We start from the raw sequence: 12866 nt of genomic DNA, 5'->3' as shown, positions 1-12866 counted from the left end.
AGCAGCCAAGTGAGTAGTTTGGAAAGTGTGTGCCCATTGCAAGAGGCAGTCTGTGGTACAGTAGCAGTCAGGTAACCCTTGGAGAAGGGCTTGCTTCTGTAGCCAGATTTTGGACTTTTCCAAAACTAATTTTGTGTGAACCTCCACAGTGTTTAAACAACAAATTGGTGTTTTTTTCCCTCAAGATCACCATGGAAGATACAAATACAAAAACATCATCATCAACAACAGCGCAAAAACTTCTGGGTTGTGTGGTTGTAGGATCAAAGGGTGGAGAGAAGTACAACCTTGGAATTAAGGGTCGCAACTAGTATGCCCCAGAATACTTGGCTTGCTCTAGGGGCAGGCCCTCTGTGTGGGATGGAACGCACACTCAGTGCGTCTGTTTGAATGCACCAGTCATTCTGAGAAACTTCTTGTGAGACTGGAGTGAGCTTTCAAGGTTTTACTTTTTCCAGCTCTAATTTACAAAAGCTATCAGGTGGGAGTCCCGGCTGTGCCTGCTGCTGGTTCAGCCTGTGCCTCCTCCAGTGCGTAGAGCACCTGCCTCATAGTGACATCCTGGGCTTTGCTGCAAGGGCATGAAGCTTTAAGAAACAGGAAGAAAGCTTGTTCTGTTAATATTTCAAACCAACGCTGTCTTGCTGTAGCTTACTATTTATCTCATCCTTTTCCAATAGTTGTGTAATTCTGACAGACTGTGTCCTGTAACGAGACATGATCCAGACTGGGTAACGTGGCAGTAAGACCATCAGCATCTTGACGGGGACACAATAGCAATTGTTAGTCCTAGAAAGATATGTCTTTCCCTGTGAAAGTCAGTGTAGCACCGTCTGTGTATCAGCATGAGACCTTCTCTCTGTTTAAAGTGAATGACAGTGTATTTCTGAACCCTTGAGTGTCTTTTTGTTTGCTTTATAGCATTCAGGTGAAATTTGCCTTCTTGTCATTATAAAATCTGTTATTTTGTTAGACAAGATTTTTTTCTTGTTTTAGTTACTAAAAACCAGTTTAAAAAAAAAAACAAATATGTTTGTAAGGAGGGAGCCCTATGTGGTAGAGGCGGAGTGTTGGGAGCTGGGGAATGGAAGGACTTTGGGGATGATGCTATGGAAAGGAAAACCCAAGTCTGTCCTTGCTGCCCCTAGCAGAGACTGTTTCCCAGTCCCCGGGGGTCAGTGGCTACTCGGGACAATTCACTCTGACCACTGTATTTCTTATTCTTTCATCTTCTCCTTACTGAGCGGCTTTTTCCTGTAGACTAGTAAGCTCATGGGCTATCCCAGTCTAAACTAAACTGAACCATTTCTCCTAGTTCCTGGCTCCAGGAGAATAGGTTGGGTGTCTTGAGTTGAGGCCTTGTGTTTTGTCTGGGCTGTGACAAGGAATCTTGCCTTACAACACAATATGATTAGAGAGGAGGGTTACTGGAGATGAGGCAGCACCCAAGAAAAATAATAAATTGGAGCCTGCATTTCTGAGGACTCTGGGAAAAAACAAAACAAGATAAACCCAAGCACCGTCTTTTCTTGGTAGGTTCTCCTCTCCCACATCTAACAAACCTTCATATAGAATAATCACTAAAAGTTAAGTGCTTATTATATAAGTAGGTATTGAGTAAATATAAGAAAATCTTTCTAGCCCATCGTTTTCACTATTGAATTTTGCAGAACAAAGTTAAGTTGATGCTAAGACAGTTTTGTGTACTGGAAAGGGAACAAACCAACACCTCAGGACCTGGATTCTAGTTCCAAGTGTGAACCATTGCTCTTCCAGGCCCTCTGAGCAAATGGTGAGCCCTCTGTCTCCCCTCTAGTAAATGAGGTCACAATGACAGCACTTTAAACACACGGTTGTTGTGAGTCAGATGAGAGAACATAAACAAGTTTATATGTTTTCTACTAAAGATCCATGACGGGGCTGGGGATTTAGCTCAGGGGTAGAGCGCTTGCCTAGCAAGCGCAAGGCCCTGGGTTCGGTCCCCAGCTCCGAAAAAAACAAAAAAAACAAAAAAACAAAAAAAACAAAAAATAAAGATCCATGACCCTTTTTCTAAGCAGGAAAAATTACTATTTTTAAATGCATATTTTAGCCAACACCACTACCATTTTTCTGTAAAGATATGTTTCCTGTAAAACCCTCGCAGAGATATTGACTAATAAATGGTGAATTCTTTAAAAGTCACACTTATCTCAGAAAGGATTTCGCCACACCTGAGCCAGTGACTCCTTGGATGCTTTGGAAAATAGCTGGAGCAAGTACCGTGCTGGAAAGTTGAGAAATGCTTTTGCCTGGTGACTTAAGGTCAAGTGAGAGCTGATGTACCAGCTCTCACTTGTTGTGAAGCAGCAAAGAGAGGAGAAGGGCTGCTTCCAGCCCTCTGCCTGTCTCGACCGTATCTGTTGTGGTGCTCTGCAGATAACTGTGAGTAAAGACGTCTGCATACCTGTAACATGCTTGCAGTGAAAAGAAAACGGCCTCAGGCAGATGGTGAAGGAGCTGGAAGCTTTTTACTAGAAGTAAGACAGAACAGGAACACTAAACCGGAAATCCAAAAGTTTGTAGGATAGAAAGAAGATGGCAAAGAATTAGAAGTCAGGGGAAGGAAACATCTAGCCCATGAAGACAGTGTGGAGGCTTTGAACATTACTGAATAGCATTCTGTGAGCGAAACTGAAGCTGCTTGTGGAAAGGGAGGGGAGAGGACTGTAACTCAAGAATAATTTACAAGCTATACAGATAATTATGAGTAAGTAGAGAAAAGACGACAGGATTTTAGTCTTTAACTTGCTGGGATAGTGTATCAGTATCTCAGCATCTCAAGGCACAGGAAGATGCACATTTTGAAGTGTGTGGAAATAAAACAGGCTTCTCACCACCGACCTTGTTATACGGCCAGTGGAAATTATAGTGCGAGTGCATTCCTGGTGAATTTCCATAGGAAATCAACCTGCCTGTGGTCTCACTCTGTAGCTCTTGCTGTCCTGGATCTCACTATGAGAGCAGGCTGGCCTTGAACTCACAGACATCTCCCAAGTGCTAGGATTACAGGAGTGTGCCGCCATGCTGACTGCCTGTGTCTTATGGTCTGACAGTACATGCCTCCCCGCGGGTCGGTGTCTCTATTTGTTGTGGTCTTCTGCTTCCTTAAGGACTGCCTTGTAAACAGTTTGTCAGTCATGAACCCCTTGACTCCTTACCTCACTGCTTCCTCCCAAACTAAGTAGCACCCCTTAGTGATTTTACCTTCAATGCAGGCATCCAGGAAGCTAATGGAGGCATGGTTTTCTCGTGCTTTTTAAGGGGATGAACTAAGTTTTTCTTTCCTGTTTAAAATTTGCAGTTGCTTTTATATACTGTTGCATCGTGAAGGGCAGAGTGAGATTTTATTTTAAAGGTATAATTTGACCGGCTTCATAGGCACAGGCTTTCAAAGAGCAACATTAAACATTAAGTAGAAACTCATTAGTGGAAATTCACACAGTGATCTTTAAGCCCAAAGATGTTGACTCTGGACATTGAATAGTTATTTGTTCTCGGTTTATTGTAAATCCAGTGGATTTAAGTTCATCAGAAACATAAATCGTGTTTGTTGAAGACTTGTTAAAGTGCCTTAAATTTTAGCCTTTTGGTACTTCAGAACACATGTACCAATTTAAAACGTGTGGCAACTAAGAAGATTGTAGATTTCTTATTAGCTTTGTGTCCACTAATTCAGTCCTTTGCCTTTTTTTTTTTTTTTTTAATCTGAACAGAATTAAGAAAGGAAGTACTTGTGCCCCTGCAGATGAAGATCCACTGGTAAGCCGATCGGGAGTCCTGGCCTGCACCCCAAAGCAAAGGTAAACTGACGATTTTGATGTAGCAGAGCAGAATGAATGGCTTACTTCTAGTTTGGATACATTTTGAGTGTCAGCTAGGGATGCTGCCTTTTATAACTGAAGTGTCTGAAGAATCTCACACTCTCAGTGTAAGTGTAACTTTAAGACAGGAACTTCGTGGCGTTAGGGGACAGTGGGTATAAGGGGGACAGTGGGTATAAGGGGGACAGTGGGTATAAGGGGGGCAGTGGGTATAAGGGGGACAGTGGGTATAAGGGGACAGTGGGTATAAGGGGGACAGTGGTGCTCTTGGGTATTTACCTCTTCCCTCACGAACTGCGGAACATCAGCTCTCGTCGTACGTGTGTCAAAGCTTCAGGAATCTGTTTGCTGCAATGGAAGGTGTGCACCACTACCTCCTGGCCGGTTCCAGGAGTTCTTTAGAGTCGGGACTCCTAGCTCTCCACTAAACTGTGCCCTCTCTTTCCATGGGATGTTGTCTAGTATGTATGTGCTCTTGTCTGTTTTTATCCCCATGTCCAGCTCCCCCAGCTGGAGCTCCACCTACGCCCACGCCAACACCTTTTTCCTCCCCACACAGCATAGATCAGCTGCTGAGGTAGGGAGAATCCTGGGCAAGATTGATAAAGGCAGAAGAGTCGGACATCCTTAGGGCACCTGGTGCCTCTCCAGGCTGACAGGGAACTCTGGAATTCCAGGCAGTCCTGGAATCTCACAGCATCAGTGGTCACAGAATAGCTTCTCAGTACAGAGTGCAGCTGCCATTTGAACAGAAGATGACTGAGTTTCACAGAATTTGGGAAAAGGTAAGGAATCCTGAAAGAGCTTATCTTGTTACATTTATTTATAGCGCGTTTCTTTGTGTGTTACTCTATTTTGTGTTTGTGTGTACACATGGAGGTCAGAGGACAGCTTGTAGGACTTGCCTCTCCTCCTCCATCATATGGGTCTGGGGAACTAACTTAGGGTGTCAGGCTTTGTGGCAAATGCTGTTTCCTAATGAGCCATCTTCCCTGGACCTTGGAAGAGTTTAGATTAGTGATAAAATGACACCCTTCTGTCTATCCTTCAAGGGAAGCGGGGTGGGGATGTAGGGGGACTTATAGGTTAAAATTCAACTTAAAATGTGTCACTGAAGAATCAAACAGAATTCAGACAGGAATGCCTAGAGAGATTTCAACCTCAGAAATAGATTAGCATACACTCAGGCAACAAATGCATGCCTCAGTCAGGTCCTAGGCAACTGTAGCAAAACCACACACAGTCATCTGAAGAGACAACACTTTCGCTTTTACCAAGCCAACACGGGAGCTTTAGGAATGTGGCAGTTCTACATGTAAAGGGACAAGCATCTAGTCAGCTCTGCTAGCTCTCCCTCCGCTGAAGGACCGGACATGTAGTGGTATCATTCAGTGATCGTCATCACAATGTATGCTATTCATTGTGAAACATTAGGCAGGTGCCAAAAACAGAGGGGACAGGGCTTTTCCTGTATGGTGGCTGGCTGCTGGCTGTAGTGGGGTCCAAGGAGGGGGAAAAAAAACATTTTGAAAAGTGCCAGAGAAGCTCCTTAATGCTGAATCCTTTACGTATGTATGCAAAGAGAGTATCTTTTGGAGAAAGGAGAGGAGAGTAGAGGATAACTTCCACGGGCTACATGACTTGAATACTCTACTGATGAAAGAAGCATTGTATGGTACTGTAGCAAAGACTCAGGCAGTCCCAGGAAATAAATGAGAAGGGCCAGGGAACCAAGAGTCGTACACTCACAGATGTATTGAGCAAACAGAAATCAGTCATTGGGCCAGCTGGAGCTTTGAGGAAAATGTGTCAGGCCCAGGGCTGGCCTCAAGGGGCAGCTCCTTCATGTGCAATCTCTCTCCGGTGGTCTTTACAGAGAACAGTTTACATGTTATGCTCTCTTTTAGCCACTAGGGATAACATGATAATCCAAAAGAATACAAGGCTCTCGTACTGATTCACATTTTTAACCAATAATTAAAATTCCATGTGTTTGTTATATACAGTATATTGCTTTGAAATACAATCAGTGAAATGACTAAATTGAGTTAATGTTGCCACACATGGTTGATTTTATATCCAGAAGTTAGTTTCTTTCTGTTTTTCTCTGTCTTGTGTTTGTTTTCATATTCTCTCTCTCTCTCTCTCTCTCTCTCTCTCTCTCTCTCTCTCTCTCTCTCTCTCTCTCTCTCTCTCTCTCTCTGCTTTTGTTTTGAAGGCAGGGCCTTACTCTGTAGCTCCTGCTGGCCTGTGCAGACCAGGCTACCCATGAGTGTTGGGATTAAAAGTTTGTACCACCATGCCCCCGTCTCTTAGCAATTTTTCAGTATACATCAACTATGAATCCTACATAATAGGATCATTTTCTTGAACTTATTCTCATTTAGCCGAGGTTTTATGTTCTTTAACCTACATTGCTCCTAACTTGCAGTGCCTCTAAATCACCATCGCAGAGGAATCTGAAGTCAGTCAGGACAATGTTGAGGCTGTGCTTAGGACTCAGTCCAGAGTGAGATCGAGGGGGCGGGGCCGTGGTCCGTGGTCCGGGCCGTTTGGAAAGAGTTGTAATTATTAAAGAGAAACCTGGTACCTTCACTAGAGGGACAGGAAAGCGCCAGGACGGCAGGACAGCTTATTGGAGGCTCCCTGTCATGAAAATGCAGATCCATTTGAAGGAGACAGCCTAGACTGAGAATGTGGTGAGAGTCTCTGTTCCAAGCAACCCTCCATGGGAGTTGCCTTCCGGGCTTAGCCCAGGAAGGCTGGTGCAGCTGCTTCAGTGTGGCCAGCTCCAGCCTAAGCTGCAGCAGAATGTGGCAGTGACTTCCATGTGGTACTGGTCTTGCAAGCATGAAAGGCATAAGCTTTGAGAGGGTCATGGAGTCCTATACCACAGTTTTAAGGAGTTGCTGAGGTGAGGCAACATGTGATTCAGTTGGCTTTAAGAAACTGCAAGAAGACCCCAGAGTGTGCCTTGCAACTCAGAAGGTGAAGACCAAATTTCCGTGGAGACGCCAGGATGTTGAAGATGTCAGAGCCATCAGATGTCCACTAAGGAAAGCTTCAGACAGGGACTGGAGCTGATGTAAGACAGAGAGAGGGTCCCTGTTACAGGAAACAAAGATGCAGGGGAGGGGCAGAGGGCCCCCAGCTCTTGCTGGACCGGGAGCCCAGGCAAGGTTTGATGGTTTTCCTGCTGAGTTTTAGTCTTGCTAAGGAATATGCTAATTTTGTTTTCAAAGCCTCTACTTTGTTTCTATAATGGCCACACTGCACCTACCTTTCAGTGGAAGGGAAATAACAGAAGCCAGCAAACACTGTCAAAATAGTGTTTCTTGTGTTAGATGATGTTAAATGGCAGTGAGCAGGGTCAGACTCTTGAGAAGGTGACCTTTGGCCATTTAATGCTGAGAGAGTAAGCTGTTGGATTCTGTGGTGGGGGTAATATAGCTGATGGAGCTCGTGAAGGCAGGAGTAGGCCTGGGCTGTGTTGGAAACACAGAAAGTGCATGGAGCTAGGCACAGAACAGAATTGAGCCTATGACTTTAGAGACCATAGAACGGGCTTTAGCCCAAGAGAAATACAGAATAGAAGTCAGCTCTCTGTTAATAGAACCATTGTAGCTATGATAGAATATAGTACGATAGCCTACAGACGGCAAGGTAAAAACGTTGAGCCTAATTATACAGTGACAATTGTATTAGCTTAGCAAAAGATGACAGTGTGCTAGACCTTAAAAAGATGACAGTGTGCTAGACCTTAAAATGATAAGGGATGAAATCCAGACAGTGAGGCGTCCTTCCATGGTTTGTAAAACATTAATGGGTCATGTTAGAAAATAAAACTATTAGGGTCCCACAGTAGCTTACTACCACAGTCACAGAACTAGCAGGCAAGTAGCATGTACAGTGCGGATCAGTTGGATGAAGGGGTGATTCTCACCCTGGACATGCTGTTGAGAAATGATTACAGATGTCATCACATCACTCAGAACAGTACTCAATTTAAAACTTAGAAATGGATTATTTCTAGAATTTTCCATCTATTTTCAGACAGAAGTTGACTGTTAGTAATTAAGTCCATAGAAAGTGAAACTGTGGACCAGAAGGAAATACTGCATCATTTAGCCCTAAGAGGAACAAAATACTGACAGTTACTCCAACCTAGATATCTTGAAAATTTATGCTAGATGAAGAAAGCCAGACATCAGAGGCTATTTATTGTATGGCACCATTCACACGTGATATCTCACATAGACACATCTGTGGAGGTAGGATTTTTTTTTTTTTTTAGGGGACAAAGGGAGCTTGGAAAAATGTCTTTATGGTTTGAAGTTTCCTTGTGGGTGATAAAATATTTGGAACATTGTAATGTTTGTTATACCATACTGTGAATGTAACAAGATGCCTTTAGTTGTGCATTTTAAAGTGGTGAATTTTATTTGATGTGAATTTTACTATAATCTAAAATAGGTAAGTAAATAAATAATAAATACAAGCTGATTCGGTCAGCTGAGAGCAAGGTCCTCCGTTAGGACCCAGCAAACATGCAGGTCAGGTGAAGCTGTGTGCTCTCCGGGTTTCAACGGCAGTCCAGTGCTGGGGTGCAGAGACGGCACATTCTAGGGGTTTGCTGGCTAGGAAGTCTCAGCTGAAATGGTGAGCTTCAGGTTCAGGGACAAATGCTGACTCTAAAAACCCCAGGGGGATGCTGAGAGAGGAAGACATCCAACATCAGCTGTCACCTTCAAGGCATACAGACTTGTACACACGTGGATACATACAGAGACACAATAAACAATAAAAATGTATAAAGGAAGATAATGGTATTTCCAAAGCCTTCAGTGACTGGGCGTAGTGGTTGGCTCACTAGAACGGAGGTTATAAGGGGCACAGGTGACGGGGTGAGAAAGGCTGGGCTGCGGAGTGACGGACACTGCCAGGCCAGGGCACTCAGCCAGGTCAGCAGCTGGGACATCTTGTGGCACAAGGGAGAAGGGAGCTGAGGGAGAAATGGTCTCTAGGAAGGGTACAAGGAAAATCCATGTCTGGGAGCAGAAGAAAGGGCTTTTGATTTCAGGAAACCATGCTGTGGCTGTTCCCTGGGTGGAGTTTTGTGACCATCCCCCAAAACCTCACAGTTAGATTTGCCTTTTATAAAATAGCTCTTGGAAGGGTCTGATTATAAAAGTATTGCTTAAAATATAAATAGCACATGAAGTCCCTTTAAGTGTAAGGAGTTAGAGCTTGTCACCTTCTGTTTCCATAAGTCTAGGGTTGTTCCTGGACTGTTCTCCGTGCATAGTGCCCCCCTAAGTATGAGAGTTAAGTCTGCTGCCTCTCCCCTCCCTTGTGCTAGCTAGACTCAGCTAGGCTGCCCCTCCGAGCATAGGTGTGTCCAGTGCTTTAACCAGTGTGTGCATTTGGCTCGCTGCTTTGAAGTTTTTGTCTAATTGTCTTTCTTTTTTTTTTCTTTCTTTTTTCTTTTTTCTCCCCCCCACCCCCCAGCTGGGGACCGAACCCAGGGCCTTGCGCTCCCTAGGCAAGCGCTCTACTGCTGAGCTAAATCCCCAACCCCCCTAATTGTCTTTCATTTCTTGCTGGCAGACTGCAAAGTTACGTGCTGTGCTGTACTCTATCTGTAAAAGCAACTGAAAAGGACTTTGAAAACTAAGCTTTTAACATTTTAAAATTTTTTTCTACTTTTTTGTGTTTGAATGTTTTACCTCATGCATACATTACCTGTAGAGGCCAGGAAAGGGTGCCAGATCCTTTGGAATTGGAGTTCCTGATGGTTGTGAACCACCAAGTAGCACCAATGGGAGAGCAGAAACCTCATATTCTCTAAGCCTTCCTCCCTTCCTCCCAGCTCCTGTTGTAAGCCCTTTTTTTTTTTTTTAAAGGTTTATTTTATTTATATAAGTACACTGTCGCTGTCTTCAGACACACCAGAAGAGGGCATCGGATCCCACTACAGATGGTTGTGAGCCACCATGTGGTTGCTGGGAATTGAACTCAGGACCTCTGGAAGAGCAGCCAGTGCTCTTAACCACTGAGCCATCTCTCCAGCCCCCTCTTGTAAGCCTTTTAATGCATTGGCTTCTCACTACAGTCAGACACTGTGGACCAGCAGTTCTTACCTTGTGGGTCAAGACCTCTCTGTTCACAGGGGTTGCATAAGACCATGGGAAAACACAGATGTTGATATTACCATTCGTAACACTAACAAAATTGCAGTTATGAAGTAGCAACACAAATCATGGCTAGGGGTCACCTCAACTTGAAGAACTGGGTTGAAACAGGAAGGTTGAGAACCACTGCTGTAGATGTTATATTCCCCTCCTGCTCCAGGCCAGGCAGTGGCAGAGGTGAGCTCCAGGACGGGGCTTCCTGCTACCCCTTGGCTATTGTGAAGATTCTGTAGAACTTCTTCAACAGAAGGCAATCTTGATTGTGTGTGTGTGTGTGTGTGTGTGTGTGTGTGTGTGTGTGTGTGTGCTCGCGCGCACTCGCGCATGCATGTGCGCATGCGTGTGAAATTTCCCAAATTTAAATGTTGGCTTTTTAAAAAAATATCTTTATGGTGTGAAGTTCAGATTTAGCCGTGTAGAAGGTAGGGTTCGACATTTTGCTTTTAGTATCATCCCAGTCTTGCACGACTATCACAGTATTTTCAGCATCTCTGAAGTAGATCTCTTTCTTTCCTTTTTTTTTCTTTTCTTTTTTTTTTTTTTTTTTCGGAGCTGGGGATTGAACCTAGGGCCTTGCGCTTGCTAGGCAAGTGCTCTACCGCTGAGCTAAATCCCCAACCCTCCTTTTTTTTTAAAGATTTATTTATTTATTATATATAAGTACACTGTAGCTGTCCTCAGACACACCAGAAAAGGGCATCAGATCTTATTACAGATGGTTGTGAGCCACCATGTGATTGCTGGGATTTGAACTCAGGACCTCTGGAAGAGCAGTCGGTGCTCTTAACTGCTGAGCCATCTCTCCAGCTCAGTAGATCTCTTTCATATTAAGCTGTGATCCTTGTTTTCCCTTCTTGAGGCCCTTGAAAACCACAAGTTTGCCTTCTGTGTCCATGGATTTGCTTGTTCTGGCTAATTCACATATGAATACATGGAGTCATATAATAATAATGCCTCAGAAGGACAATTTGAACAGAGGAAGGATTTTTTTTTTCATGACCTCATGGTCCATTGTGGAGGGGCTTGTGCTCACACAGAGTAGAATGGCTGAGGGGCCTGGAGAACAGAGCTGCTCAACTTATGGAATCTAGGGAGTGGGACAGAGACAAGGTATCCACCAAGGTATCCAGGGCACTATCCACCTCACAACTCCTCTCACCAACTATCTTTCCCCATTCAGTCGTGAACTACAGAGTCCTCTGGGAGCTCTGATGCACCAGGACCAAGCATGTAGCACATAAGCCTTTGACAGTTTATATACAGAGCAAAACAGTAACTTGTAGTATCTGGTGTTTTTCACTTGTCTGTGTGTGTGTGTGTGTGTGTGTGTGTGTGTGTGTGTGTGATCCTCATGCATGCAAATACTTACTATGACACATGTGGAGGTCACAGGATAAGTTGCAGGAGTTGGCTGTCCACTTTCACATGTATGCATCTAGGGAAGACACCATGCTTTGCAGCAGCTAGTCTTTACCCATGAACCATCTCACATGCTGGAGGTTCAGGGATGAGTTAGGAACTGTATGGGTAGATTACAATTGTTTGTTTTCTCTGTGGCCTGGCTATCCTGGAACTTGCTCTGTAGACCAGATTGGCCTCAAACTCAGAGACATGTTTGTCTCTGCCTCCTAGTGCTGGGATTAGAGGTGTGCACTGCCACTGTCACTGCCACTGCCACTGCCACTGCCACTGCCACTGTCTGGGTCTTGATCAACTTCTATATTGTTTACCACAGTGGGGGTAAGGTTTTATATTCTTACCAACAGATGGAATTCTTTTGCGAGACTTTTTTTTTTTTTTTTTTAAATACCGCTGCCGAGTGGATACAGTCTCTGTTTAACCTCTGTGTCTCTGGGTGTATTTATGTGCATGGAGTGCGGGTGCAATGCAGCACTGCATGGGTGTATTTATGTGTGTGGAACGCACTGCAGCACTGTCATTATTTTAATTGCTATGTTTTAGATACAAATTGCCCAGCAGATGAGCTATTGACAAAAAAAAAACAAAACAAAACAAAAAACAACAAAAAAAAACACAAACAAACCAAAAATAAAAAACAAACAACAAAACTCTAGGATAAAAGTCCATTCTGTGAGCTGGCTGGTGGAGCACGCCTTTGATCCCAGCACTCTGGAGGCAGAGGCAGGCCAGCCTGGGTTACAGAGTAGCTCCAGGACAGCCAGGGCTACACAGAGAAACCATGTCTTGGAAAAACAAAACAAAGCAACAACAACAAGAACAACAAAGCCCCAAATGATCCGTTGTGTGCGTTCATCGTCTTTCACTCTCTCTGAGAGACATTTGAATCATAAGAACTTACTTTTGATGACATACGAGATATCTTTTGGTCCTCTACAAGAAATGCCTCAAGTCAGGCTCTGGCACATTTATGATTGCTGCCAGTGTCCCAGAAACCATTTGGAAAATGTTCATGTTTTGTGAGGAATGCTTGTTTTCTGGAAAGAGGCATGAAAGGCAGATTTTTCATCAAGAATTTTTAGTTCCCATTTTCTGATCTGAAAGTCCTTCATGTAGAGCAGTTAGGATGTGCAGGGGTGGGGTTGGAAGAATCAAAGTCATTAGGTTCTTCTTTTCATCAAAAGAGAATCTGAGTTGAAAAATAGGAAGGGCTGAATCTTTGCTCTCAGCTGTTGATGAAAACATTTAAAATGGAATGACCTTAGGAGTGTACAAACGCTGTATTTCTCTCAAGAAAGGTTAGGGATCAGTACAACTGGGAAAGTATTCGGATTATTAGTGCTCTCATGATTCGTTCTCTCCCTATTCTCCCCTCTCCTTCTTCCTTTCCTTC

The 12866-nt window shown here is 43.9% G+C and overlaps 1 protein-coding gene across 2 annotated transcripts in view; it reads left to right on the top strand.

Moving 5' to 3' along the window:
* The window catches only part of Atxn7 (ataxin 7), a 145426-nt gene that overhangs the window by 34567 nt on the left and 97993 nt on the right, over positions 1-12866 (top strand). For both annotated transcript variants that reach the window (XM_087586011.1, NM_001427063.2), the window contains 1 exon segment: positions 3756-3842. The gene's annotated coding sequence lies outside the window, so the exon portion shown is untranslated.

This window comes from Rattus norvegicus, chromosome 15 (genome assembly GCF_021556685.1).
Source record: "Rattus norvegicus strain SHRSP/BbbUtx chromosome 15, alternate assembly SHRSP_T2T, whole genome shotgun sequence".
Classification (NCBI taxonomy): domain Eukaryota; kingdom Metazoa; phylum Chordata; class Mammalia; order Rodentia; family Muridae; genus Rattus; species Rattus norvegicus.
Note: the sequence above shows the minus strand (reverse complement) of the source record. Positions and strands in the feature narration are given on the sequence as shown.